Below are 27,902 nucleotides of genomic sequence, written 5' to 3' on the forward strand. Positions count from 1 at the left end.
TTCTTGGAATGTTTGCTGGTAAAGAAATCTTGTTATGTACATTTTTACATTAAAACAGCAGACATCTTCCATCATACCTTGCACAAAAGAATATGACTTACTCACCATAATTGGCTTGGCTACCCAATTTTCTTGCCCTTTTGGGAACATGATAAGCACAAGAGGAAGGAGGGAAAATACTTTATTAAAAGTGCTTTTCGTATAAAGGTATGCTTGCAAGAACCAAGTTAGCAGTGATAGACCACAATGTAAACACTGGCAGAAAACAAGCACAAGTTCAATGTGGAAAGCAGCAAGGGAAAAGTGATATAATATCGTGTTCCCAAAGGGCGAGAAAATTTGGTAGCCAAGCCAATTATGGTGAGTAAGTCATATTCTTTTGTGCAAGGTATGATGGAAGATGTCTGCTGTTTTAATGTAAAATGTACATAACAAGATTTCTTTACCAGCAAACATTCCAAATATTGCATCTATAAAGCCAAACAAAGAAAGTGTTTTACAAGCACACAAATCAAGAATGGGTAAACAGTCCCAAAAAATAGTTATGTATATATCAATATTTATAATTAATAATAAGAGACTCTCTAATAGTAAAGTAGCAAATTTTTGTTTTGCTATGCAAATTCATTAACAAAGGCACTTTTAATTATGTATAAAATCCTTGCATAGCACAAATAAAGAATTGGTTTGGTTTGGCCATTATAATTTGTATTTATTGTTCATTTACTAAATCCAATTTATATTTTTATTTATTAGTAATTCATCATTAACGATACTTATAAATATGGCTATAATAGTTTACATTACCATTATTATTCATCAGCGAATTTAAAACCCCAAAGACAAAGTCCTCTTCTAACCTGGTGGTTGGAAATGTGCTCGAATGTAGCTAACAGCAAAGATGGTAGTGGTAACTCTCTTGCCCAATACATTCCAACACCATCGAACCAGTTGCCTGTAAGCCACATGTCTTTGTGTTTTGTGTTCAGGTCCTTCTTCAGCTCTTGAACCATAGTGTTGTTTGTACTCACTCCATGCCAGTCGTAATACCCATAATTTAAACAAAGATTTCGAAAACAGGATTATCTGTAATACAGTCCGAGTATCTATTCCCTCAAATTGTGCTGAGTCTTCATTCATTGTTACAACAGCTGAACTTCGTCGGAGTCGTCCATAGGCTCGTCGCTAGAGTCTGTTTCAATCGGCTCATAAGCATATGGTTGAATCATGTTTTGATCGTTAATCATTTCTTCGTAGTTTGAAACACTGCTTCCAGAATAATTACTAGAGGAATCGTTTGAGTAATCCGTATCCATTGCGCAAAATAATTTAAAAACTTAGAAAATAAAATGCAACGATGAATATGCTTATGCGTAATTTCTACTTTTGCTAGTATATTTTGTCTTATGTTGACAACGATCACCGCGCAGTGACGTCACGACGAAAAACCGCTGCTGGACTGCGGCTTCGCTTGCATGTACACAATGGCGATCGAACAAGAGGCAAAAATACACACATTTAAGGCATTATTTCTCGAGTTAAATTTGAATTGGAAACCTAGGATTTCGTGAGAGAGGTAAGAACAATATACACTTTCATATGAGCGAAAGTTGTGTTAAGGTCAGACTACCCCTTTAACGTTTTTTTAACGTTTAACTAAGTTTTAATGAATTTGGTTTGTTATGTACGTTAAGTAGTTTTGGGAAGGCGTCAGTGATTCATTGCTGTTTAATTTAATTTGTGCGAAAGGTTTTTGGCGACTTTTACTTTCGGCAACACTGACGCTGATGTGATAAACATCATTCAGGGCACATAACCATTAATGATAAACACAAGTGTAGGTTATTATTAACTACGTAGGGAAGGTCGTTTTTTATTGGTCAACTGCGTACCTGCAAATACTTCTCGATATCTGTAGATATTACGTCATATCTATAAATACGAGTTTCTACAATTATAGACGTCATTAAAAAGCCGGTTCTGAAAAAAAAATCAGACATTTGCGATGTTTGCCAAAGTTTCCAGGAACGACGCCAAAGCTTTTGAACAAAAACGATGCAGAAAACAATAAGAAAGCGGCAAAGCTGGCTTTAAACACATTTACAACATATTTACACGAAACGAAGTTGGATAAACCGTCTGGCAAAAACAAATTAGCAAAGATTAAACAATGTTTTATTTTAATATGTTTTAATGATATACAAATCCGATAATTTTCTTCTCTGTAGCTTTTCCTAAATTCCCGTTTTAAATGTGCTGTTTATTAACTTGTTCATTTTGTTTACAACCACCCATTGCGAGGCTGAACTTGCATGACTGAAATCGCAACTTTGAACGTTCATAAAATCACTTCTGGAAAGATTTAAATTATTAAATTGCAGAAATGGACAAAATGGAATCCTCAAAAGATATTCTTTTAATTTAGCTACTAAAAAGAGGGCAGGAGGCTAAAATTCATAATATAAACACTTTAATAAAAGCTATTCAATGTTACTTCAATGTGACTTCAATGCATGCATTATTCTTGTGAATGTTTCTGAAAATTTACTTTTTTCGTGTAGACAACAGTTTTACCCATACTGATATTAAGTAGAACAAAAGGTCAAGTAAACCGAAATCTCGTCTTCAGTACCTGTAAGCTTTCCTATAATTAACAAATCTCATAGAGGACGAACGTTTGACGACGATGACGGAGTAAGTGTTGCAAACACTTTTTTTTAAACGTGCAACTGATTATATTGATGAGACAACTTTAAAGTTTTTGTTATAGCACCAAACATATGCTAGTATGCCAATTTGACTTTGCGCTCTCGGTTTATAAAACTTGAAATCTCGAGATTTACGCATGCTAGCGTTCCTTACGAGTTATCCTTGAAAATTTAAGCGATGAAAATTGAATTTGTCGATATGAACATAATAGCCCAACATAAGACTTTTAAAAAATCCATCACAATATTATAATAGAGAAAGAGTTATTAATAACGTTTCGTCTTTAACTTAAGACATCTTCACGGCTTAAGTTTAGATATGAGATGGCTTTCATGAATCATAAGGTCGTAATTGTTGGAGGTGGAAGAGAGAATTGAGAAGTCATTAAAATCGGCAGAGTGAGATGTATTTCTTATATGAGAAAGAACTGCAGAGGGTGGTGGACATAAGGAAGGTTTCCCTGTTAAGGGAGAGATTCCCAAGTGTTTCGATATTCTGGTGTGTATGTGACGCGTAGTTTTACCCACATACGATGCAGAGCAGCATCGACACTTAAACGAGCATATAACACCAGATCTCAGGAGCTTAGGAACCCTATCGTTAAAAGGAAAGAAAGAGGAGAGACGCCTGGAAGAACAAAAAGCAAAGCGAACGTTGATATGAGGTAAGGCAGCATTGCAGAGTCGAGTGATTTGAGTTCGAATCTGAAGGCAGTGTAGGCCAGTAAAAGGGAGACAGAAGTACATGATTTTCTTAGGAGTAGTGTCAATAAGATCGTTGTGTTCAAATGTATTGTAGAGGAAGCGGTGAATATGGTTGTCAAATATGTATAAAGGGAAGTTGTTTAAGGTGAATAATTTTCTAACAACTTCTAGCTCGGTATGAAAGTGTTCATAGCTGGAACAGAGGTTGAAAATTCTGTGAAGTAAAGAGGAGATCAAGGAGCGTTTGTATTGAATTGGAATGAAACTATGGAAATTGGTGAAGAGACCACTAAAATGGGTTTACGATACACGGAGGTGGAAAACTTGCCTTTTGAGCGAGTTATTTTTACGTCAAGAAAGGGGAGCGTGTTGTCTTTTTCCAGTTCAGATGTAAAGGAGATGTTACGATGTTGGTGGTTGAGATAGGTAAGGAAAAGAGGTATGCGATCCAATGATCGGAAGAGTAGAAAGCAATCACCAACGTAACGTTGGTAAAGAAGGGGTTTGAAGAGGGAAGGACAGTTGTGAAGCCATGAATTCTCGTTTAAGGATGATTCTCGTAGAAGGCATTGATGGCTTCGCTCAAACGGCAAGATTTCCACCTCCGTGTATCGTAAGCCCATTTTCACTCACCCTCTCTTAACACCCAAGGCAACTCAATGCCCTTTCACTTTCTTTAATATACCGCCATTCTCACTTAATTCCGTCATTTAACTTCCTACTCCACTCACATATAATTTAACACCCTGTAATATATGCTTGTGTTTAAAACCTCATGTATATAATTTATCTCAAATAATCTGAAGATGTCTTGAGTTAAAGATGAAACGTTATTAATAAATCTTTCTCTATTTTATTATTGTGATGGCTTTTTAAAAGTTTTATGTATGGCTATTATGTCCATATTGGAAATTCGCTTTCCGCCTGGCAAATCTCTCGCCACAAAATTAAATTTGTTTGTAGGAATTTGTGTTAACCGATGTAAAATACTATAAAAAGTAGTTACTATCATAGCCATAGGGGTGTTCACTTTGAGCTATCGGGAATTTTGGTTGTGTAAACTCTATACGTATTTTATAGTTTGGACAAATCAAGTTTTAGAGCTTTCATGTTGACCAATCAAGCCTCTTTAAAGTTAACTACTATATAATGCGCAAGTTATTGACAGGATAAAGTAAACTTAAAGCAAAGTTATGTGACCGCCAGTGGCGGATTACTCAGTAGGATAAATAGGCTGAAGCCTACAGGTCCGGGCTTTTGAGATGCCTGTTGTATATAGACATAATTAGTTTTTGTCGTTCCGTACTTGTCAAATGTTCTTAATTTCGACTATTTAGGCTGTTAAAAGCCGTACGATCTACTGTTCCAATGCACGCTAATCAGAACACATGAAGTAGTGGGTCTTCCCAGTTGGAACTTTAAATTTATTCCTTATTATTTATACTATGAGTTACAGAAACAAGCTGGGAAATGCAAAGGTAATGGAGTGTGAGGAGTAGTGGGAGGAATAGATACCCGACTTAAAGTGCAACAACTTTGTCTTAGCCCACAGGCCGTAATTTTAGCGAAAAATGATGGTAGTATATAATGGTCTAATAACAAGTGGTTACTTCTCTCATAGCCATGTATTAGAAGAGTTGGGACACCGGAAGTAAAATAGCCCTAGCGTCCGCTTTTGTATCTAATAACCAGCGAATATAAAGCATTAAATGAGGGAAAGACAAATTTTCTGTCGTGTTTTCTAATTCATGAAGAAACTGCAATGCCAACATTTAGAATTCACTTCTTTGTATATGTCATAATACTAGATGAGCATTTATTTAATGCAGTGGATGTAATTTATACGCTGTTAGTACTGTTTTTAACGCAAGGCAACGCGTATGTTTCTATTTATCATCGCTTTGATTGACACCGATATAACGCAACATAAAATTATTGCAAACATTTTTTTATAATTTATTTCCTATGTCCCAACTCTCCTTCGGGCTCTGGCCTTTTCTGGGAAAGGCACTAGACTGAAGTATGAGAAAAAATACATCAAATCACTCTTCACGAGGTTGGGTACAATTTACTCCAAACACTCACATTGCTTCATGGCATTCAAGAATCTTCTTTAAAGTTCAGTCAAACAAAACATAGCTTTTCACAACTTCAGTTATGTTTTTGCAACAATTTATGATAAAAAAATTTCAAAAGCGTTGCTTAAATGATGTCTGCAGGTTGTCTGCAAATGGGACAAATAAGGAATGAACTGTTTTTCCCGTAAAAACGTCCTTAGCTTTCCAATTTCAGTAAGCTGCAATTGTTTATGAAACAAATGTGAAGACGTAATGAAGTTCAAATCATTTACCGATTGAATGATACTTCGCATTCCAATATACATAAATACAATAATCGCTATAAGTTTTTCCTAATTTTTACATGACCTGTCGATCTTAATTCTAACGTATAGTTGCCTTTTATCTAAAATTATTTATTTCAATAAATCACTCCGTTTGTTTTAATTATCTCTTGTAATACATAAAGTATTAGATAGGTCTCCAGGTGTTAACATTGGCACGGGCATGGATGACGTCATCACACGTGATATTACTTCTTCATCGCACAAAAATCTTTCTTGTAGTTTAGCCTTTTTATACACATCAGCTTAATGTTTTGGCATACTACTTGTAGAAATATAATTCTAGACAAGTTTTTATCTACTGATCTTTTTACTAAGGTAGTATTTGTATACGATTTTATATATTAAAGAGAATTTTGACGACGAAATCCAAACGATTACAGAATGAAAGTTTAATGATCAAAAAAAAAATTGTAATCATTAAATTTGATAAATAATTTTTGAACTACAAACATCAGTCACGTGACTGACTTGACATACCCTAGATCTGCCTTTGATACACTTCGTTGGCGTTGTTTGTTAGAGTTACGACAAGAATCGTCTAGAGGATGGAAAACAGTAGAGTTTTTGCAAGATCAAGACACGCTCCTCGCTTTCCAAATTTTTGCCATTTCATATAAACCAAGCGTTGCATGACAGGATGCACAGATATGTCAAATTATTGCCTCTGAATAGCAGCTCCCAGAGGTGTACGGGCGCAACTGTTCTAAAACGGAAAAAAATTTAGAATTAAAAGTTTTGTAAAAGTTTGTACAAGTCTTTAAAGGGAGAATATACGTGCTTCATTTGATTACAAATCTTCAGTAATAAGCAGTGTGAGCATACAATTATGTAAATTTGGTCGGCCAAAGTAGCTTAGGGCTAACTCTATATAGTTACAAAATTGAGAACATGGGGAAGTGTTCAAGCTTATCAAGCTTAGTTTCAAGCCATTGATGTTAAAAAGCACGCCAACGTTGCTTAGAGATTTTTCATTGCTGATTAGAGTTTTGCCATTTTGTTTCAGTCGAACTTTACGTCAAGAATTGTAAGTAAAGTATTACTAAAACGTATGCACGAGTGAAAGAGATGGAAGTAAATTTGTGGGAGTATAATCATGATATTAATCCCTGTACAATTTTGTTGAAACATAAAAAACAAGTGACTTCAACGGGATTTGAGCTTGCATCTTCAGGTACTAGTCTGCCGCTCTATCTTTTTAGCTATACCAAGCCCACAGGAATTGGAGACAAATTATGTCAACATAGCGTATGGTTTATACCTCTAAAATTGTCCTCGCCGAAAGAATTTAGCTATGCTTTCTTTGAGGAGTGGAGTATCAGAAATCTGAAAAATACTGAACTCCCGCTGATTTCAAATGGAAGCAATTTCTTGAGAAACACTTTAAAGAAATACTTTTAAAATGAATGACCTCTGCACTACTTGTAAAACTCAACAATTAAAGTCTTCTATGAGATATGGATATAGATACGAAACTGAAAAAAATATGTTCACTTCAAAAAATTCAATGGGGAATATTTATATAAACATTATTGTTGTTTCCCTACGTATAAGATTGAATTCTGTCTTTAGTAGAAATAAAGGTATGGTAAATGCTGTTTAGCACAAATTTTTTTCCTTTCGACACCCCTCGCTGTACAAAATAAACAACAATAGATCTTATGCGTTATCTGACGTCAGAAGGCCGATTCGCGCTGTGCATTGTGGCCTTAGTAGTCACGCAAACTGTGCTGCTAGATTGTGAACAAAGTTCACAGATTTGTGAACTTTTTATTAATATTCGTAGCTCGATAATTCTTTCAAAACAACGAAAGATTTTTAAGACAATCCGATATTTTCTGGTAATTTACGAGTAATTTTAAGTGTTCTGAAAATTTCCGAGATTTTTTGGAATGTCCGAGATAGTCAAAGCCTGTACGTTATCTTCTGATCTTAAAAATTTGATGTAATGTGAACTTTTTCCCTTTATGTGAACTTTGGACCCGAGTGGAGTCACCGACTCTCCATTTTGCTTGGTCGAAATCGGCACACAAACTGGAATTTTAGCGTTTTTTTAAGACAGCTGAACCCTGATGAGCCGTGCAAGAGTTTATACTAGATTTATGTTTTTTATTCCGTATGAAAGCCCGTAAAAGAGAACGAGAAACAGACACAAACTTACAACAAATTGTAAAGCCATATTGTAATGTTTATATTCGCGTGACTACCAAGAGTACAATGGACTGCTCGCACCACCCTTTTGTGTCATTACGCATAAGGTCTATTGGACAACACTACTACATGGTCTTTTATTTAAGAAAGAACATTTAAAACACATCTGCGAAACTAATGTACATTTATAATGACGTCATCATAATGCCAAACACTATTCATGCAAACTAGCTAGTGATTCTTTCCAGTGTTTCATAAAACTGGCGAAAGTAAAAGCTAAAGTGACAAACCTCTGGCTTTCACGAAGATAAAATAACAACTCTTATACTAAAAGTCTGTTACTCACTATAGCAATAAGGTTTAAAAATTGAGTAATTGATGTTCTTGTACTTATTGTCAATTGGTTATGCCTATGTTTATTTACGTTTTGTCGAACCTTGGTCGAAAAAATGTCTGTGAAACTGAAAAAGAAACGCAACACCTGGTTTTACAGGCTATTTAGTCGCTTAAGATGAGGATTTACGCAACTTTCTACGGGGGTTAACTTGGACATTTGTAAGTTACATTTGGTCTCCTTGAAAGAGTTATTCATTATTGCATGAATTAACAATAATTTCGTTGCTGTTTTGCTTTTAAAATATTGTCATGTGAGAAAGCATGTGATATTATGATTTCATAGTTTTCACATGATGTAAGTCGCTTGCAAAACTATCATCAGTTCCATTCTTGCTCACAAGATTTCCATACCCATAACCATAGCGAAAGTCGTGCAGAAAAGGAAGTTTAAGAAAGGTATCTCAAATGTAATTGTCGTTAACGTTTATAAAGATGTTTAGCTCTTTTATAAATATTCGATAATGAAGGTAATTCGGTCATATGCCGGAGAGCTGAAGTATATGCATAACGTTGTAATGCCATGTCGTGTGATTCTATTATCAACTTTTAAAATGTTTGATATTGTCTTTTTGCAGGAACAAACTACGTAATCATGTCTTATTTTCTCAAAATATTTATAAATGATTTTTGAGAAAACTGTGCAATGCAAATTTTCGCAATTTGAAATACATAAATTGCTTGAACACAAGTTTGCAGAAACTTGTCCACAATTATAGGCAGTCATGGTTTTAAAAAATCTTAATATAGGAAGAAATGTTTCATAATCATTTTGGAAAAGTTATTCATAAAATGTTACCTGAATGTTCCAATGTTCATAGCGCGTACAAAGAACATGTTTAAAATGCCTGTCGATGACCATCAAATCATTCAAATCAATTTTGTTTACGTGGAAAAACTATTCTTTTCAATTGAAAGTTGAACGTTTTCTGAGAACAAACTTATATGTAAAAACTTTGTATGATAAGTAAGAAATTTTCCGTTTCAGCCATGAACACTCTCAGCATTGTGTTGATTCTTTTGGTATTTTACGAGTCAGTCGGTATGGAACGAATGAATGGAGAATGTATGACTTCAAAGTTGGAAAAGAAAACAAAAAAGGTTGGATGTATTTTGCTTGTAAAAATACGATCCTAGTATAGTTATATTTTAGATTACCCTACATTAAGTGTGCGGGTGTTTCGAATTTCAAAGCGCGTGATTTTAGCGTGTAAGCACAAATTGACATATATTGCATACAAATTGTGTTATTGATATACTTACAGAAATAATGAACATATTAATACAGTGACAATTACATAATTCACGCATGATTGACACAAAGTCCTTGAACCAATTAAAATCCTTGTTGGATCGTTTTACGCGTGATTGTCCATAATATATTGCAATTTTTGTGAATTTCATTGTGTTATTTTGAAACTTTTATAATATGCAAGTATGAGCAAACAATGTTCTCGACTAGCCCGAGTGATTACCTGCTAGTAGTCTTATAAAAAGACTTAGATGACTGAGAAAAATTTAGCCTTTAGAGCCCTTTGTTGCACCACTGCAACAATCACCGAACGAAATGTTACAAATTTTCGAAAAAGCCTGGGGACTACATGGTTAATACTGCCTGTTGATCAACAGACCAATTAAATTACTTAAATTTAGCGTTGTTATATTGTTGCATCCGTCAAACCAATCAAGCCACACCGCTTATAAAACAGTCAGTAAATAACATTTCAGAACACTTAATTTCAACTGACTTCGTTACCAACGAGATTTGCTATATAATATTAAATAACAAAACAATGTATAGTGATAATAGAGTTGACGTAATGATAAAAGCAGAATAATTTTATACTTTATAGTTTAATAATCAAGTAATTTTTAAAGTTTAAACGTCAGTCACGTGACTGTACACCAGACACCCCAACATTGTGTTGGACTTTTTGTTACTTCTAAATTGAGTTAAATCATAGGCAGCTCACAACTACAGTTTTTATGCTGAATTCATGATAAATCAAATTTGTTATTAATATGTTTGTGGGATTCATGTATTTGAGAGTGAAATTTAAAAGAGCATATGCATGATTGTAGTAAATGTCCTTTTAACTAAAGCAAATTAATTAGTTTGGACTGTGTGCTCTTTCTAATATCTCCTATCTTTTGTAGGGCCAAAGTGGAGTTTTTTGTGGATGGGTAGGACGCCGTCGTCATCATCGGAGATTTTTTTGTGACAATGACCAAAGATGCTGTAAATATTATCCAAGAATATCCGCTGATATAATCTATTTTTGTTGTGATATACCATGTGGGATATGTTGTGGTGGTGGATGGTGCTGTCCACCTGGTGCTGTATGTGATGATGTGCATAAATGTGCTTTTCAACAAAATACGACCAAACATTTTAGTAAATGAACATATTTTCTCGCGTACAATGATCTTCTCATTTTTAAAATTTGGAAATAATAGTAAAGTTTTGTCTGACGATTAATTTATTTTATATATTGATACAACTTATAAATTATAACAAATCAAGTCTCCAGCTCAGGTGTAAACTAAGTTGTGCACCTCTGGTGATCAATATATATATATATATATTTTCTAATTACAAGTGTTTTTACGGTTTCTTAACTTGGGCAACATCCCGAAGTGTTTGGGTCGGCCATCTAATTTATCAAAAGTGTTTTATTAAGTATCAAGTTAAGGTTGAGTGTTATAAACTTTATTAGTGAAAGTATGAAAGTTAAATCCTTCCACAAATCGCACTGCTAAAATCACTCAAGCAAAGGACACTGTAGTATTTTGTTAACAACACAGTCAAACTTTCCATGATGTTTCTCGTTTTGATATAAGAAATTAAAAGTATGTATTGCACCAAGCAATTTGTTGTACCGTAGCTTTGTCTTCCGTGTGTATATATTCTGCATCCTTCGTACTGTTTCTAAAAGTATGGCTTGACTGTTTGAAGTTGTCAATAAAGTCGATTTTTCGACGTCCACAAGCGGGAATTGGCAGGTATGCCTGAGGTAAAAGACAAAACATTAAAATGCTGAATCAACATTCGCTTATAAAACATTCGTGGTGATTGAAAGAAAACAATGTAATACACTTTTCTAGTTTTTTCATGCTTGATAATGAAGAGGATGTAAGAACTTTTCGAGTTTAATAATTTTTTGTTTTCTATAACTATCGTTGATGTCATCAAAAGGCAAACGTAAATTTCGGCTCATTGTGCTCAATTATCGCTAGTGGCCACTCAGGGCCAATGTTGATTATTTTTCTTTACACTATCCTCCATGACCCTATGAAAGAAATTCTTATTCTCTTAATGTATGCAACGAAACTAAAAGATAGAGGTCGTCAGCCAACGGCTCGTTCCCCACTCCCTGAGTACGAGTCGAACTCTTTAAAAACACAAGCGCTGATATGCAAATGTACAAAAAAACGTGTGGTGCATATAAGCAGAGGATACGGATACAATCCAATAATGCAAGAGACTTCAGTTTCGCAGAAATCTCACAATTTCCCTCATACTTCCTCCAAAGTTTAACAAAACGAAAGAAAGCGGAATTTTTCGCAGTCTTGTTTTGTTGTTCGATTTTATTTTGTTTCGGCTTACGTTGGTATCTTTTTTTGGGGGGCTTTGATGATTGTCTCTCTTTGATCTTTTGTCTTTGCTTGTGTTTATGATTATTTCATTCGTGAGGAAAATTCAGAGAATTTACAAGAAGCAGAAGTGCAGAGGTAGACAGACAGCAAGTTCTGCTTACCGTAGACAGACAATGTATATTGCACTACTTAAAATCAAAGATAGCTTAACAATATAGGTGAACAGGCACTGTACAACTCTTTAATGTTATAAGGGCCTGCCAGAACATATGGTCCATTCGCTGCAAATTTCATTGATTTGCATCACAGGAAAAGCAATTAGAACGAAGAAAAGAACACACGAAAAAAACTATAGTTAACTTTAGCCATCCAGATAGGAAACATGACCTTCATTGCTCATAAGTTTCCCGGTCTTTTTGATAAACATTTTTTTGATGAAGATAACGTAAGAATTTTACAGTAATTCTGTTAAGGTTAGGCTTTAATAACAATTACTTCCCACTTTAAATGTCTCACTGTAAAAGCTTCGTAATAAAGCTACTTACAGATGCATGGATTGTAGTATTGAAAAGGAACATATAGAACTTATACATATAGAACATGTAGAACATATAGAACATATATGTTACATTATGTACATTGTGTACATGTAAAATGTACATTGAGGGAAGAAAGTTATTAACATTGGTTGCGCTCATAAAAAAATCAAGATTCTAAGGCGCAGAAGAAGATATAATATGTAAAATTTTCAATAATTCATACGAAACTTTTTATGGTGCAAATGGGAAATTATGTGGAAAATGATATTCGAGTAGAGCCTTAAAGGCACGAGCCTTAAAATACTTTGCTGCTCAGAAAACAATTAAAACATAGGTACATATCGCTTTATTAGCGATAAGTTGCAACAAATAATAGAAAATTCGCAATTAATAGATCACTGGACTAGCATGAGATGATATACGTAACGGTCAAATGATTAAGAACACAATGTTGATAAAACATGCTGCATAACACGTATCTTTAGTATAAATTGATTATGAATGTTTTAAATGCATGTTTGAATCAATAGTCTGCACAACTGCGAAATATTTTACAATGTTTCTTAATAATTTTATTGCCCTTTATTGGTGAGAGGTACAAACAATTAAAACTGACCTGTTTTTTGGACTCAAAGGCGTCAAAATGTCAGTTACATTGTTAACATATGAAGATTCTTCTGACGAGCTTATTGTTGAAAAATATTCTTCAATAAGAATGTCATTTTTAAAATCATTTGTAAAGACTTACTAAAGAGTGGCGAATCCAGTATACCTCAATATAAATTACAGCACATCAATTTCACTGCAACATACGTATTGCACATAAACTAACGACAACGTTATGACAATGACTAACGAGCATAAAGGACAAAGAACAACCCAACGAACGACAATGTGCAATTTACAAAATAAGCTGCTCTGGCTGCCACGCCTCCTATTTTAAGGAAACTGGCAGGAACTTAAACATAAGACTTACTGAACACAAACGAGCTACTAAGAAACAAGACAAAACTAATCACATTGCCGAATATCACCGAATCACAAAGCACAACATTGACTGGGACTCGGCAAAATGCATTACTTACAGTACTGACTATAGACAACAGCTTACATTAGAAAGTTTGTATACCAACTTGGAACAACCCCCTGAACAGATCACAGCAATGACCGGCACCTTACGAACGACTTATTCACAATACAAACAAGCGATCAACTAAAAACATTACACTTCACACTAATTCAAAATGACAATACGCAATTGACTAAACTAAAAACATCACACCTAAATCACACATCACAACTAAAAATAAAATATTTCACTTCACACTAATTCACAATGACAATATACATTTTCTGTACACACAATACAATGACGTAAGAACCAGATAACAAGTACGGCTAACCTGACGTTTACCCCTCATTTGACTCTCGAGATGACTACTAAGGTTGTCGAAACGTCAGTCAACCACAACAAAAACAGTCCTTCTCAGGACTATACCAACCTGGACAATCGACATTTAGAATGATCTAACATAGTTAAGCTTTCTGTCTGAATTAAGTTGCTAAACATGCAAAACTACAAGTGTAGCGACTACTGAATTTAGAAAAATTTTTTACAATTTTAAATATCGACATGTATGCTGCTCTCTAAACTCTGTGAATGAAATCTATGAATGAATGGCTCAATTCTTTCGATATCGCAGGAGAAATTTCTGCCATTGATGTTAAAAAGCACGCCATCGTTGCTTAAAGATTTTCCATTGCTGATTAGAGGTTTGCCATTTTGTTTCAGTCAAACTTTACGTCCAGAATTGTAAGTAAACGATTACTGAAACATATGCACGAGTGAAAAATATGGAAGTAAATTAGTGGGAGTATAATCATCATTTTAATCCGACACTGTTTTGTTGAAACATGAAAAACATGTGATTTGAACGGGATTTGAACATGCACCTTCAGGTACTAGTCCACCGCTTTATACTGATAAGCATATTTAGACTTCTAAAAATGTCCTGCCGAAAGAAATTAGCTATGCTTTTTTTGAGGAGTGGAGTATCAGAAATCAGAAAAATACTAAACGCCCGCTTATTTCAAATGCAAGCAATTTCTTGAGATACACTTTAAAGAAATGCACTTAAAATGAATGACCTCAGGAATATTTGTAAAACTTAACAATTAAAGTCATGTAAGCAATAATGGATACATGTACGGAACGAAAATAAAATTATTCACTTCAAAAAATCAATGGCAAAAATTTATAAAAACATTCTTGTTGTTTCCCTGCGCATATGATTAAATTTTGTCTTTAGTAGAAATAAAGGTATGGTAAATGCTGTTTAGCACAAACTTTCTTCCTTCCGACACCCCTGGCTGTAGAAAATAAACAACAAAAGACCTTATGCGTTATATGATGTCAAAAGGCCGATGTGCGATGTGCATTGTGGTCTTGGTAGTCACGCAAACAGCGCTGCCAGATTGTGAACAAAGTCCACAGATTTGTGAATGTTTTATCAATCTTTGTAACTTGACAATTCCTTCAAAACAACGAAGATTTTTAAGACAATCCGATATTTTCGGTAAATTACGAGTAATTCCAAGCGTTTTCTAAAATTTCCAAGATTTTTTGGGAATGACCGAGATAGTCAAAGGCTTTACGTTATATTCTGATCTTAAAAATTAGATGTAATATGAACCTTTTCCCATTATTTGAACTTTGGACGCAAGTGAAGTCACCGACCCTCCATTTTGCATGGTGGAAATTGGCACACAAACTGAAAGTTTGGCGTTTTTTTAAAACAGCTGAACCCTGATTAGCAGTGCAAATATGTTCTTAATTCCAATTGAAAGCCCGTGAAAGAAAACGAGAAACAGACACAAACTTACAATAAATTGTAAAGCCATATTGTAATGTTTACCTTCACGTGACTACCAAGAGTACAATGAACTGCTCGCATCACCATGTTGACATCATTACGCATAAGTTCTATTGGTCAACACTACTACATGGTCTCTTAACTACGAAAGATTTAATTTGCGACTAATTAATCTAATTGCCACAAATGTAGTGCAAGTGCATATAGTTAGTCGTTGCCATGACTTTGAACAAATAGTCGAGTAAAATACTATAATAGCCATAGGGGTGTTCACTTTGAGCTATCGGAAATTTTGGTTATGTAAACTCTATACTTATTTTATAGTTTGGACAAATCAAGCTTTCAAATTGACCAATCAAGCTTCTTTAAAGTTTACTACTATATAATGCGCGACTTATTGACAAGATCAAGTAAACTTAAAGCAAAGTTATGTGACCGCTAGTGGCTGATTACTCAGTAGGATAAATTGGTTAAGCCAGCAGGCCCGGGCTTTTGAGAGGCCTGTTGTATCTAGACATAATTAGTTTTTGTCGTTCCGTACTTGTTAAATGTTCTTAATTTCGACTATTTATGCTGTTAAATGCCGTACGATCTACTGTTCCAATGCACGATAATCAGAACACATGAAGTAGTGGGTCTTCCCAGTTTGAATTTTAAATTTATTTTTTAATATTTATACTATGAGTTACAAAAACAAGCTGGGAAATGCAAAGGCAATGGAGTGTGAGGAATAGTAAGAGGAATAGATACCCGACTTAAAGTGCAACAACTTTGTATTAGCCCACAGGCCGTACTTAGTAATCCGCTACTGGTGACTGACGCCGTTTAAGCTGACTGTAATAACTGTTGATAAATATATGTTACTTCGACATAAATTTTTCATAGAAGACAACATCCTTTTAGTGGTATTTGCTCTTTTTAAAGAAATGTTTTTTATAATGCTGCCCATTTTAAACAACAATCCCTTTGGGGCACATACTTGGTTTTTGATCTGTACTTTTCGTGTTGACTAAATGCTCGTTGTTTTATTCCAAAAGGAAGACATGCCATCCCTAGACAAAATTGCTGAGTCGATATACGCACTTGCCCAAAGCCACGACTCGAGATACATTTTTTGCAAGTTACCTCTATTACGGAAAAACACACTTCCCATTAAAAATTGAGTGGTATAATGCGTGAAGTATAAACAACCTAATATTTATAAAGTTTCTATTAAGCAATTAATGTTAATAATATATGTTTATTTCACATGCAACAGTTTCTCGGTTATTGTCGGTTCATAAATTATATGTCAGTTATGTAAATTATTACGGGAATTGGTAAAGTTTACGGGAGAAATAGTGCTAAATATGTAGATTATTTCTCAAATGTTTATACAAAGCTATGGAATCAATCTTTAATATTAAATAATTTTCGCGAAAAATGATGGTAGTATATAATGGTCTGTTAACAAGTGGTTACTTTTCTTATAGCCATGTATTAGAAGAGTTGGGACACCGGAAGTAAAATTGCCGTGGCGTCCGCTTTTGTTCTAATAACCAGCGAATATAAAGCATTAAATGAGGGAAAGACAAATTTTCTGTTGTGTTTTCTAATTCATGAATAAACTGCAATCCCAACATTTATAATTCACTTCTTTGTATATGTCATTATAATAGATGAGCATTTATTTAATGCAGTGGATGTAATTTATACGCCTTTAGTACTGTTTTGCACGCAAGGCAATGCGTATGTTTCTATTTATCATTGCTTTGATTGGCACCGATATAACGCAACATAAAATTATTGCAAACATTTTTTTATAATTTATTTCCTATGTAAAAATTGGTTATAATATGCTCTTCTGGTTAAAAATGGCGGCTATATGCTCATGTGACCATATCTACCTATTCAACTTGATCATCAGACAAAATGCAGAGAACAATACGTGTCCCAAATCTCCTTCGGGCTCTGGCCTTTTCTGGGAAAGGCACCAGACTGAAGTATGAGCAAAAAATAAATCAAATCACTCTCCACGAGGTTGGGTACACTTTACTCCAAACACTCACATTGCCTCATGGCATTCAAGAATCTTCTTTAAAGTCCAGTCAAACAAAACATAGCTTTTCGCAACTTTAGTTATGTTTTTGCAACAATTTATGATAAAAAAATTCAAAAGCGTTGCTTAAATGATGTCTGCAGGTTGTCTGCAAATGGGACAAATAAGGAATGAACTGTTTTTCCGGTAAAAACGTCGTTAGCTTTCCAATTTTAGTAAGCTGCAATTGTTTAGGAAACAAATGTGAAGACGTAATGAAGTTCAAATCATTTACCGATTAAATGATCCTTCGCATTCTAATATACATAAATACAATAATCGCTATAAGTTTTTCCCAATTTTTACATGACCTGTCGATCTTAATTCTAACGTATAGTTGCCTTTTATCTAAAATTATTTATTTCAATAAATTACTCCGTTTGTTTTAATTATCTGTTGTAATACATAACGTATTAGGTAGGTCTCCAGGTGTTGACATTGGCACGGGCATGGATGACGTCATCGCACGTGATATTACTTCTTCATCGCACAAAAACCTTCCTTGTAGTTTAGCCTTTTTATACACATCAGCTTAAGGTTTTGGCATCCTACTTGTAGAAATATAATTCTAGACATGTTTTTATCTACTGATCTGTTTACCAAGGTGGTATTTGTATACGTTTTTATATATTAAACAGAATTTTGACGATGAAATCCAAAAAATTACAAAATGAAAGTTTAATGATCAAAAAAAAAATTGTAATTCTTAAATTTGATAAATAATTATTGAACTACAAACATCAGTCACGTGACTGACTTGACATACCCTAGATCTGCCTTTGATACACTTCGTTGGCGTTGTTTGTTAGACTTACGACAAGAATCGTCTAGAGGATGGAAAACAGTAGAGTTGTTGCAAGATCAAGACACGCTCCTCGCTTTCAAAATTTTTTCCATTTCATAGAAACCAAGCGTTGCATGACAGGATGCATAACTATGTCAAATTGTTGCCTCTGAATTCCAACTCCCAGAGGTGTACGGATGCTACTGTTCTAAAACGAAAAAAAAATTAGAATTAAAAGTTTTGTAAAAGTTTGTTCAAGTCTTCAAAGGGAGAATATATCTGCTTCATTTGATTATAAATCTTCAGTAATAAGCAGTGTGAGCATACAATTATGTTAATTTGGTCGGCCAAAGTAGCTTAGGGCTAACTCTATATAGTTACAAAATTGAGAACATGGGGAAGTGTTCAAGCTTATCAAGCTTAGTTTCAAGCCATTGATGTTGAAAAGCACGCCATCGTTGCTTAGAGATTTTTATTGCTGATTAGAGGTTTGCCATTTTGTTTCAGTCGAACTTCATGTCCAGAAGTGTAAGTAAAGTACTACTGAAACGTATGCACGAGTAAAAGAGATGGAAGTAAAATTTGTGGGAGTATAATCATGAAATTAATCCCTATACGATTTTGTTGAAACATGAAAAACAAGTGACTTCAATTTGTGGATTTGAACTTGTATCTTCAGGTACTAGTCTGCCACTCTATCTTTTTAGCTATACCAAGTCCACAGGAATTGGAGACAAATTAAGTCAACATGGCGTATGGTTTATACTTCTAAAATTGTCTTTGCCAAAAGAATTTAGTTATGCCTTCTTTGAAGAGTGGAGTATTAGAAATCAGAAAAATACTGAGCTCCCTCTGATTTCAAATGGAAGCAATTTCTTGAGAAACACTTTAAAGAAATACATTTAAAATGAATGACCTCTGCACTACTTGTAAAACTCAACAATTAAAGTCTTCTATAAGATATGGATATAGATACGGAACTGAAAAAAATTTGTTCACTTCAAAAAATTCAATGGGGAATATTTATATAAACATTATTGTTGTTTCCCTACGTATAAGATTGAATTCTGTCTTCAGTAGAAATAAATGTATGGTAAATGCTGTTTAGCACAAATTTTCTTTCTTTCGACACCCCTCGCTGTTCAAAACAAACAACAATAGATCTTATGCGTTATATGACGTCAAAAGGCCGATGCACGCTGTGCATTGTGGCCTTAGTAGTCACGCAAACTGTGCTGCTAGATTATGAACAAAGTTCACAGATTTGTGAACTTTTTATCAATCTTCGTAGCTCGACAATTCTTTCAAAACAACGAAGATTTTTAAGACAATCCGATATTTTCTGGTAATTTACGAGTAATTTTAAGTGTTCTGAAAATTTCCGAGATTTTTTGGAATGTCCGAGATAGTCAAAGCCTTTACGTTATCTTCTGATCTTAAAAATTTGATGTAATGTGAACTTTTTCCCATTATGTGAACTTTGGACCCGAGTGGAGTCACCGACTCTCCATTTTGCTTGGTCGAAATCGGCACACAAACTGGAATTTTAGCGTTTTTTTAAGACAGCTGAACCCTGATGAGCCGTGCAAGAGTTTATACTAGATTTATGTTTTTTATTCCGATTGAAAGCCCGTAAAAGAGAACGAGAAACAGACACAAACTTACAACAAATTGTAAAGCCATATTGTAATGTTTATATTTGCCTGACTACCAAGAGTACAATGGACTGCTCGCACCACCCTTTTGTGTCATTACGCATAAGGTCTACATCTACATGTACATTTATAATGACGTCATGATAATGCCAAACACTATTCATGCAAACCAGCTAGTGATTCTTTCCAGTGTTCATAAAACTGGCGAAGGTAAAAGCTAAAGTGACAAACCTCTGGCTTTCACGAAGATAAAATAACAACTCTTATACTAAAAAGTCTGTTACTCACCATAGCAATAAGGTTTAAAAATTGAGTAATTGATGTTCTTGTACTTATTGTTAATTGGTTATGCCTATGTTTATTTACGTTTTGTCGAACCTTGGTCGAAAAAATGTCTGTGAAACTGAAAAAGAAACGCAACATCTGGTTTTACAGGCTATTTAGTCACTTAAGATGAGGATTTACGCAACTTTCTACGGGGGTTAACTTGGACATTTGTAAGTTACATTTGTTCTCCTTGAAAGAGTTATTCATTATTGCCTGAATTAACAATAATTTCGTTGCTGTTTTGCTTTTAAAATATTGTCATGTGAGAAAGCATGTGATATTATGATTTCATAGTTTTCACATGACGTAAGTCGCTTGCAAAACTATCATCAGTTCCATTCTTGCTCACAAGATTTCCATACCCATAACCATAGCGAAAGTCGTGCAGAAAAGGAAGTTTAAGAAAGGTATCTCAAATGTAATTGTCGTTAACGTTTATAAAGATGTTTAGCTCTTTTATAAATATTCGATAATGAAGGTAATTCGGTCATATGCCGGAGAGCTGAAGTATATGCATGTCGTTGTAATGCCATGTCGTGTGATTCTAATATCAACTTTTAAAATGTTTGATATTGTCTTTTTGCAGGAACAAACTACGTAATCATGTCTTATTGTCTCAAAATATTTATAAATGATTTTTGAGAAAACTGTGCAATGCAAATGTTCGCAATTTGAAATACATAAATTGCTTGAACACAAGTTTGCAGAAACTTGTCCACAATTATAGGCAGTCATGGTTTTAAAAAATCTTAATATAGGAAGAAATGTTTCATAATCATTTTGGAAAAGTTATTCATAAAATGTTACCTGAATGTTCCAATGTTCATAGCGCGTACAAAGAACATGTTTAAAATGCCTGTCGATGACCATCAAATCATTCAAATCAATTTTGTTTACGTGGAAAAACTATTCTTTTCAATTGAAAGTTGAACGTTTTCTGAGAACAAACTTATATGTAAAAACTTTGTATGATAAGTAAGAAATTTTCCGTTTCAGCCATGAATACTCTCAGCATTGTTTTGATTCTTTTGGTATTTTACGAGTCAGTCGGTATGGAACGAATGAATGGAGAATGTTTGACTTCAAAGTTGGAAAAGAAAACAAAAAAGGTTGGATGTATTTTGCTTGTAAAAATACGATCTTAGTATAGTTATATTTTAGATTATCCTACATTAAGTGTGCGGGTGTTTCGAATTTCAAAGCGTGTGATTTTAGCGTGTAAGCACAAATTGACATATACTGCATACAAATTGTATTATTGATATACTTACAGAAATAATGAACATATTAATACAGTGACAATTAAATAACTCACGCATGATTGACACAAAGTCCTTGAACCAATTAAAATCCTTGTTGGATCATTTTACGCGTGATTGTCTATAATATATTGCAATTTTTGTGAATTTCATTGTGTTATTTTGAAACTTTTATAATATGCGAGTATGAGCAAACAATGTACTCGACTAGCCCGAGTGATTACCTGCTAGTCGTCTTATAAAAAGACTTAGATGACTGAGAAAAATTTAGCCTTTAGAGCCCTTTGTTGCACCATTGCAACAATCACCGAACGAAATGTTACAAATTTTTGAAAAAGCCTGGGGACTACAGGGTTAATACTGCCTGTTGATCAACAGACCAATTAAATTACTTAAATTTAGCGTTGTTATATTGTTGTATCCGTCAAACCAATCAAGCCACACCGCTTATAAAACAGTCAGTAAATAACATTTCAGAACACTTAATTTCAACTGACTTCGTTACCAACGAGATTTGCTATATAATATCAAATAACAAAACAATGTATAGTGATAATAGAGTTGACGTAATGATAAAAGCAGAATTATTTTATACTTTATAGTTTAATAATTAAGTAATTTTTAAAGTTTAAACGTCAGTCACGTGACTGTACACCAGACACCCCAACATTGTGTTCGACTGTTTGTTACTTCCAAATTGAGTTAAATCATAGGCAGCTCACAACTACAGTTTTTATGCTGAATTCATGATAAATCAAATTTGTTCGTAATATGTTTGTGGGATTCATGTATTTGAGAGTGAAATTCAAAAGAGCATATGCATGATTGTAGTAAATGTCCTTTTAACTAAAGCAAATTAATTAGTTTGGACTGTGTGTTCTTTCTGAACCTCATATCTTTTGTAGGGCCTAGGTTTGATTTTTTGTGGATGGGTAGGACACCGTCGTCATCATCGGAAATTTTTTTGTGACGATGACCAAAGATGCTGTAAATATAATCCAAGAATATCCTATGATAAAGTCTATTTTTGTTGTGATATACCATGTGGGAATTGTTGTGGTGGTGGTTGGTGCTGTCCACCTGGTGCTGTATGTGATGATGTACATAAATGTGCTTTTCAACAAAATACGACCAAACATTTTAGTAAATGAACATATTTTGTCGCGTACAATGATCTTCTCATTTTTAAAATTTGGAAATAATAGTAAAGTTTTGTCTTACGATTAATTTATTTTATATATTGATACAACTTATAAATTATAACAAATCAAGTCTCCAGCTCAGGTGTAAACTAAGTTGTGCACCTCTGGTGATCAATATATATATATATATATTTTCTAATTACAAGTGTTTTTACGGTTTCTTAACTTGGGCAACATCCCGAAGTGTTTGGGTCGGCCATCTAATTTATCAAAAGTGTTTTATTAAGTATCAAGTTAAGGGGAGTGTTATAAACTTTATTAGTGAAAGTATGAAAGTTAAATCCTTCCACAAATCGCACTGATAAAATCACTCAAGCAAAGGACGCTGTAGTATTTTATTAACAGCACAGTCAAACTTTCCATGATGTTTCTCGTTTTGATATAAGAAATTAAAAGTATGTATTGCACCAAGCAATTTGTTGTACCGTAGCTTTGTCTTCCGTGTGTATATATTCTGCATCCTTCGTACTGTTTCTAAAAGTATGGCTTGACTGACGTGTCCAAATCGATAAAGTCGATTTCTCTACGTCTACAAGCGGGGATTGGCAGGTATGCCTGAGGTAAATGACAAAACATTAAAATGCTGAACCAGCATTCGTTTAAAAAACATTCGTGGTGATTGAAAGAAAACAATGTAATACACTTTTCTACTTTTTTCATGCTTGTCTATGAAGAGGATGTAAGAACTTTTCGAGTTTGATAATTTTCTATAACTATCGTTGATGTCATCAACAGGCAAACGTAAATTACTACTATATAATGCGCGAGTTATTGACAAGATAAAGTAAACTTAAAGCAAAGTCATGTGACCGCCAGTGGCTGATTACTCAGTAGGATAAATAGGTTGAAGCCAGCAGGTCCGGGCTTTTGAGAGGCCTGTTGTATCTAGACATAATTAGTTTTGTCGTTCCGTACTTGTTAAATGTTCTTAATTTCGACTATTTATGCTGTTAAATCCCGTACGATCTATTGTTCCAATGCACGATGATCAGAACACATGAAGTAGTGGGTCTTCCCAGTTTGAACTTTAAATTTATTTCTTAATATTTATACTATGAGTTACAAAAACAAGCTGGGAAATGCAAAGGCAATGGAGTGTGAGGAATAGTAAGAGGAATAGATACCCGAGTTAAAGTGCAACAACTTTGTATTAGCCCACGGGCCGTAATTAGTAATCCGCTACTGGTGACTGACGCCGTTTAAGCTGGCTGTAATAACTGTTGATAAATATATGTTACTTCGACATAAATTGTTCATAGAAGACAACATCCTTTTAGTGGTATTTGCTTTTTTTAAAGCAATGTTTTTTTTAATGCTGCCCATTTTAAACAAAAATCCCTTTGGGGGCACATACTTGGTTTATGGTCTGTACTTTTCGTGTTGACTAAATGCTCGTTGTTTTATTCCAATAGGAAGACATGCCATCCCCAGACAAAATTGCTGAGTCGATATACGCACTTGCCCAAACCCACGACTCGAGATACATTTTTGGCAAGTTATCTCGATTACGGAAAAACACACTTCCCATCAATAATTTAGTGGTGTAATGCATAAAGTATAAACTGCCTAATATTTATAAAGTTTCTATTAAGCAATTATTGTTAATAATATATGTTTATTTCACATGCAACATTTTCTCGGTTATTGTCGGTTCATAAATTATATGTCAGTTATGTAAATCATTACGGGGATCGGTAACGTTTACAAGAGATATAGTGCTAAATATGTAGATTATTTCTCAAATGTTTATACTAAGCTATGGAATCAATTTTTAATATTAAATCGTTTTCGCGAAAAATGATGGTAGTATATAATGGTCTGATAACAAGTGGTTACCTCTCTTATAGCCATGTATTAGAAGAGTTGGGACACTGAAGTAAAATTGCCTTAGCGTCCGCTTTTTATTCTAATAACCAGCGAATATAAAGCATTAAATGAGGGAAAGTCAAATTTTCTGTTGTGTTTTCTAATTCATGAATAAACTGCAATCCCAACATTTAGAATTCAGTTCTTTGTTTATGTCATAATACTAGATGAGCATTTATTTAATGCAGTGGATGTAATTTATACGCCGTTAGTATTGTTTTTAACGCAAGGCAACGCGTATGTTTCTATTTATCCTCGCTTTGATTAGCACCGATAAAACACAACATAAAATTATTGCAAACATTTTATTAAAATTTATTTCCTATGTAAAAATTGGTTATAATATGCTCTTCTGGTTAAAAATGGCGGCTATATGCTCATGTGACCATATCTACCTATTCAACTTGATCATAAGACAAAATGCAGAGAACAATACGTGTCCCAAATCTCCTTCGGGCTCTGGCCTTTTCTGGGAAAGGCACTACACTGAAGTATGAGCAAAAAATACATCAAATCACTTTCCACGAGGTTGGGTACACTTTTTTTCAAACACTCACATTGCCTCATGGCATTCAAGAATCTTCTTTAAAGTCCAGTCAAACAAAACATAGCTTTTCGCAACTTTAGTTATGTTTTTGCAACAATTTATGAAAAAAAATTCAAAAGCGTTGCTTAAATCATGTCTGCAGGTTGTCTGCAAATGGGACAGATAAGGAATGAACTGTTTTTCCCGTAAAAACGTCGCTAGCTTTCCAATTTCAGTAAGCTGCAATTGTTTATGAAACAAATGTTAAGACGTAATGAAGTTGAAATCATTTACCGATTAAATCATCCTTCGCATTCCAATATATATAAATACAATGATCGCTATAAGCTATATGTTTTTTCTAATTTTTACATGATCTGTCGATCTTAATTCTATCGTATAATTGTTTTTTATCTAAAATTGTTTTTTCAATAAATTACTCCGTTTGTTTTAATTATCTGTTGTGTTACATAACGTAATAGATATGTCTCCAGGTGTTGACACTGGCACGGGCATGGATGGACGTCATCGCACGTTATATTACTTCTTCATGGCACAACAGCCATTTAACATTTAACACGTCTTTGATTCTTTTTTATGTTCTCATTGCTTATGTTACGCAATATTTTTCTTTGGGTACAAAACTAATCAAATTTTATATCATTTTTCTACTCTTCAGAACTCACTCTCCAGTCACTCTCCAGAACAGCGTGCATTGCTTGATTTGTTTTCTTACTTGCTCCATAGATCTCTTGCATCATCATTTTTTCGTATTTTAAAAAACGTTTCTAAAATTGCTACATAGCTAGTGGTCACAATTCAAAGTCGTGCTATCATTCATAAAATAAATTTTTCGTGTGCATTCCTATTTGTCGGAAAGACGTAGAAATCGGCTTCTGCGTGGAAGCCCTATATAAATTCCATGTAAAGTCAAGCAAACTGTCAGTATATGTTTCAAAGTACTTCTACAAAACCGATGTGAATGATTTAATTTAATCTTTTTTAACAAGAATTACTGCTAAGTTGACGTCACATATTGAATATTGCTATGAAAATTTGAAAACATATTTGAAAGCGAAAGAGAAACTGCATTTAAACGGTTCATTGACAACGTATTATTGCCCAATTCTGCAAGTACGCGCGCAGAAATCTCGTTTAGAAACAAAACTTACGATACAAGAGCGATTATCTTGTTTATTGGTATAATAGCGGCTCAGCTCAGGACTAAGTCTAATTAATTTATATCAATGGAGGAGGTAAATCAGTCGTCTAAATATAGTCAATGTGCTAGTGAAGAATTTTCACCTATAGCAAATTACCGAATTTATTGGTGTTGAAAATAAATTTGATGAAGCGAATTATCTAATATCGCTTACTTTCATTATACAAGTTCTTAAACTAGTTCTTGTGTAGTGGCCTTCTAATTTGATATAAGGTTATGCTATTGCGAGGTATTTACGTCAGAGTTTATGAGCTTTATTAAAAAATTTATCAACATATTAGAGTAGGAAATTTTACTGCACGTTTTAGAAGGAGAAATAGCGTTTTAAAAATTTGTTTGTTTGCTACAGATCCATGTAATATATTTTTTTTATAACGTGGCTTAACAATATTCTTAAAAAACGATATTGGTAAACACTCCAACGTTGCTACAAAAGTTGATTTTAATTTATGTTGACTCAGTAACAAAGAGTTATTTTTCTTGCTAGCATATGTTTTTCTTGGAAGTGGCTTGTTTCACATACATTTTTAAAGTTGCCAACTAAGATATTATAATTGTAAGAAAGTAAGAACATTTTAGATTGTGTTATGTAAAGATAGAAACAGCGTATCGATTAACAAATTTCTGATTAATTTTATCAAATATAATTAATGGTTTAAAAACAAGCGTAGCTAAGTCGTCGTATAAAATATAAATTGATATAAACAAATATGTATATAAAAATCGTTCGATTGTCACGTGTCCACTGCTCTATATGTAATGAATTAAATTAACATTAACCTCAACAAATAGAATACTTTGTGTTATATTGTATCATGTTAACAAATATTGCTTTGATAACTTGAAAACATTTTTGAAAGCGAAAGAGAAACTGCATTTAAACGGTTCATTGACGACGTTTTATTGCACAATTCTGCAAGTACGGGAACAGAAATCTCGTTTAGAAACAAAACTTACGATACAAGAGCGATTTTCTTGTTTATTGGTATAATAGCGGCTCAGCGCGGGACTAAGTCGAACTAAAAGCAATTTACAGAAAGCTATCAAGAACACGAAGGCATACACAAGAAGGATTTTATATCAATGGAGGAGGTAATGTTTGAACATTTCAGACTGTGCTATGTAATACATACAAACAGCGTATCAATTAACAAATTTCTGATTAATTTTATCGAAAATAATTAATGGTCCTAAAACAAGCGTAGCTAAGTCGTCTTAATAAGTAAATTTATCAAAACAAACAGGAGTTGAAACTTACTCTATAAGTGCGGTATTGTCAAAGAGTGGTAAAAAGACTTTTCAAACCACGCACTTAGATATAATTAACTACAAGAAAAAGTTCTTTATTCAGTGCTTCAAATGTCAAGTTCATTCGAACTTTAAATTAGAAGTAATATGCATTGCACTTATTTGTATGAATATATTTTTGATGTTAATTTTATTATACATATATCACTACTTGGGTAAAACTTGAGATGAATGGTGATTGTAGCAAAACTTCCAGAGAAATTTATAAATTATAGTTAATTCGTGTGGTTTTATGCATAATTCAAATGACTATTGGCTTCAAACTTGATCATTAAAGATAAATTTAACTTATTCGTACCTGCGATGATA

General features: G+C 33.8%; 2 long non-coding RNA genes across 4 annotated transcripts; one reads left to right on the forward strand and one right to left on the reverse strand.

The window, feature by feature from the left end:
• Positions 1-397: 397 nt before the first annotated feature.
• LOC124458075 lies at positions 398-27,902 on the reverse strand. The gene is made up of 3 exons (XR_006952990.1): positions 27,892-27,902; positions 27,540-27,544; positions 398-470 (listed from the first exon to the last, which is right to left on the reverse strand). It is a non-coding gene; the product is annotated as an uncharacterized LOC124458075 (long non-coding RNA).
• LOC124458074 lies at positions 8,628-22,836 on the forward strand. 3 transcript variants are annotated; one of them, XR_006952988.1, is made up of 3 exons: positions 8,628-8,757; positions 9,347-9,459; positions 22,375-22,836. It is a non-coding gene; the product is annotated as an uncharacterized LOC124458074 (long non-coding RNA). The 3 variants fall into 3 exon arrangements; XR_006952989.1 differs by lacking the exon at positions 22,375-22,836 and adding an exon at positions 16,405-16,445; XR_006952987.1 differs by lacking the exon at positions 22,375-22,836 and adding an exon at positions 10,516-10,977.

The sequence above is a fragment of the Xenia sp. Carnegie-2017 genome, unplaced genomic scaffold (assembly GCF_021976095.1).
Source record: "Xenia sp. Carnegie-2017 unplaced genomic scaffold, XeniaSp_v1 HiC_scaffold_6, whole genome shotgun sequence".
In the NCBI taxonomy this organism is placed as follows: Eukaryota; Metazoa; Cnidaria; class Anthozoa; order Malacalcyonacea; family Xeniidae; genus Xenia; species Xenia sp. Carnegie-2017.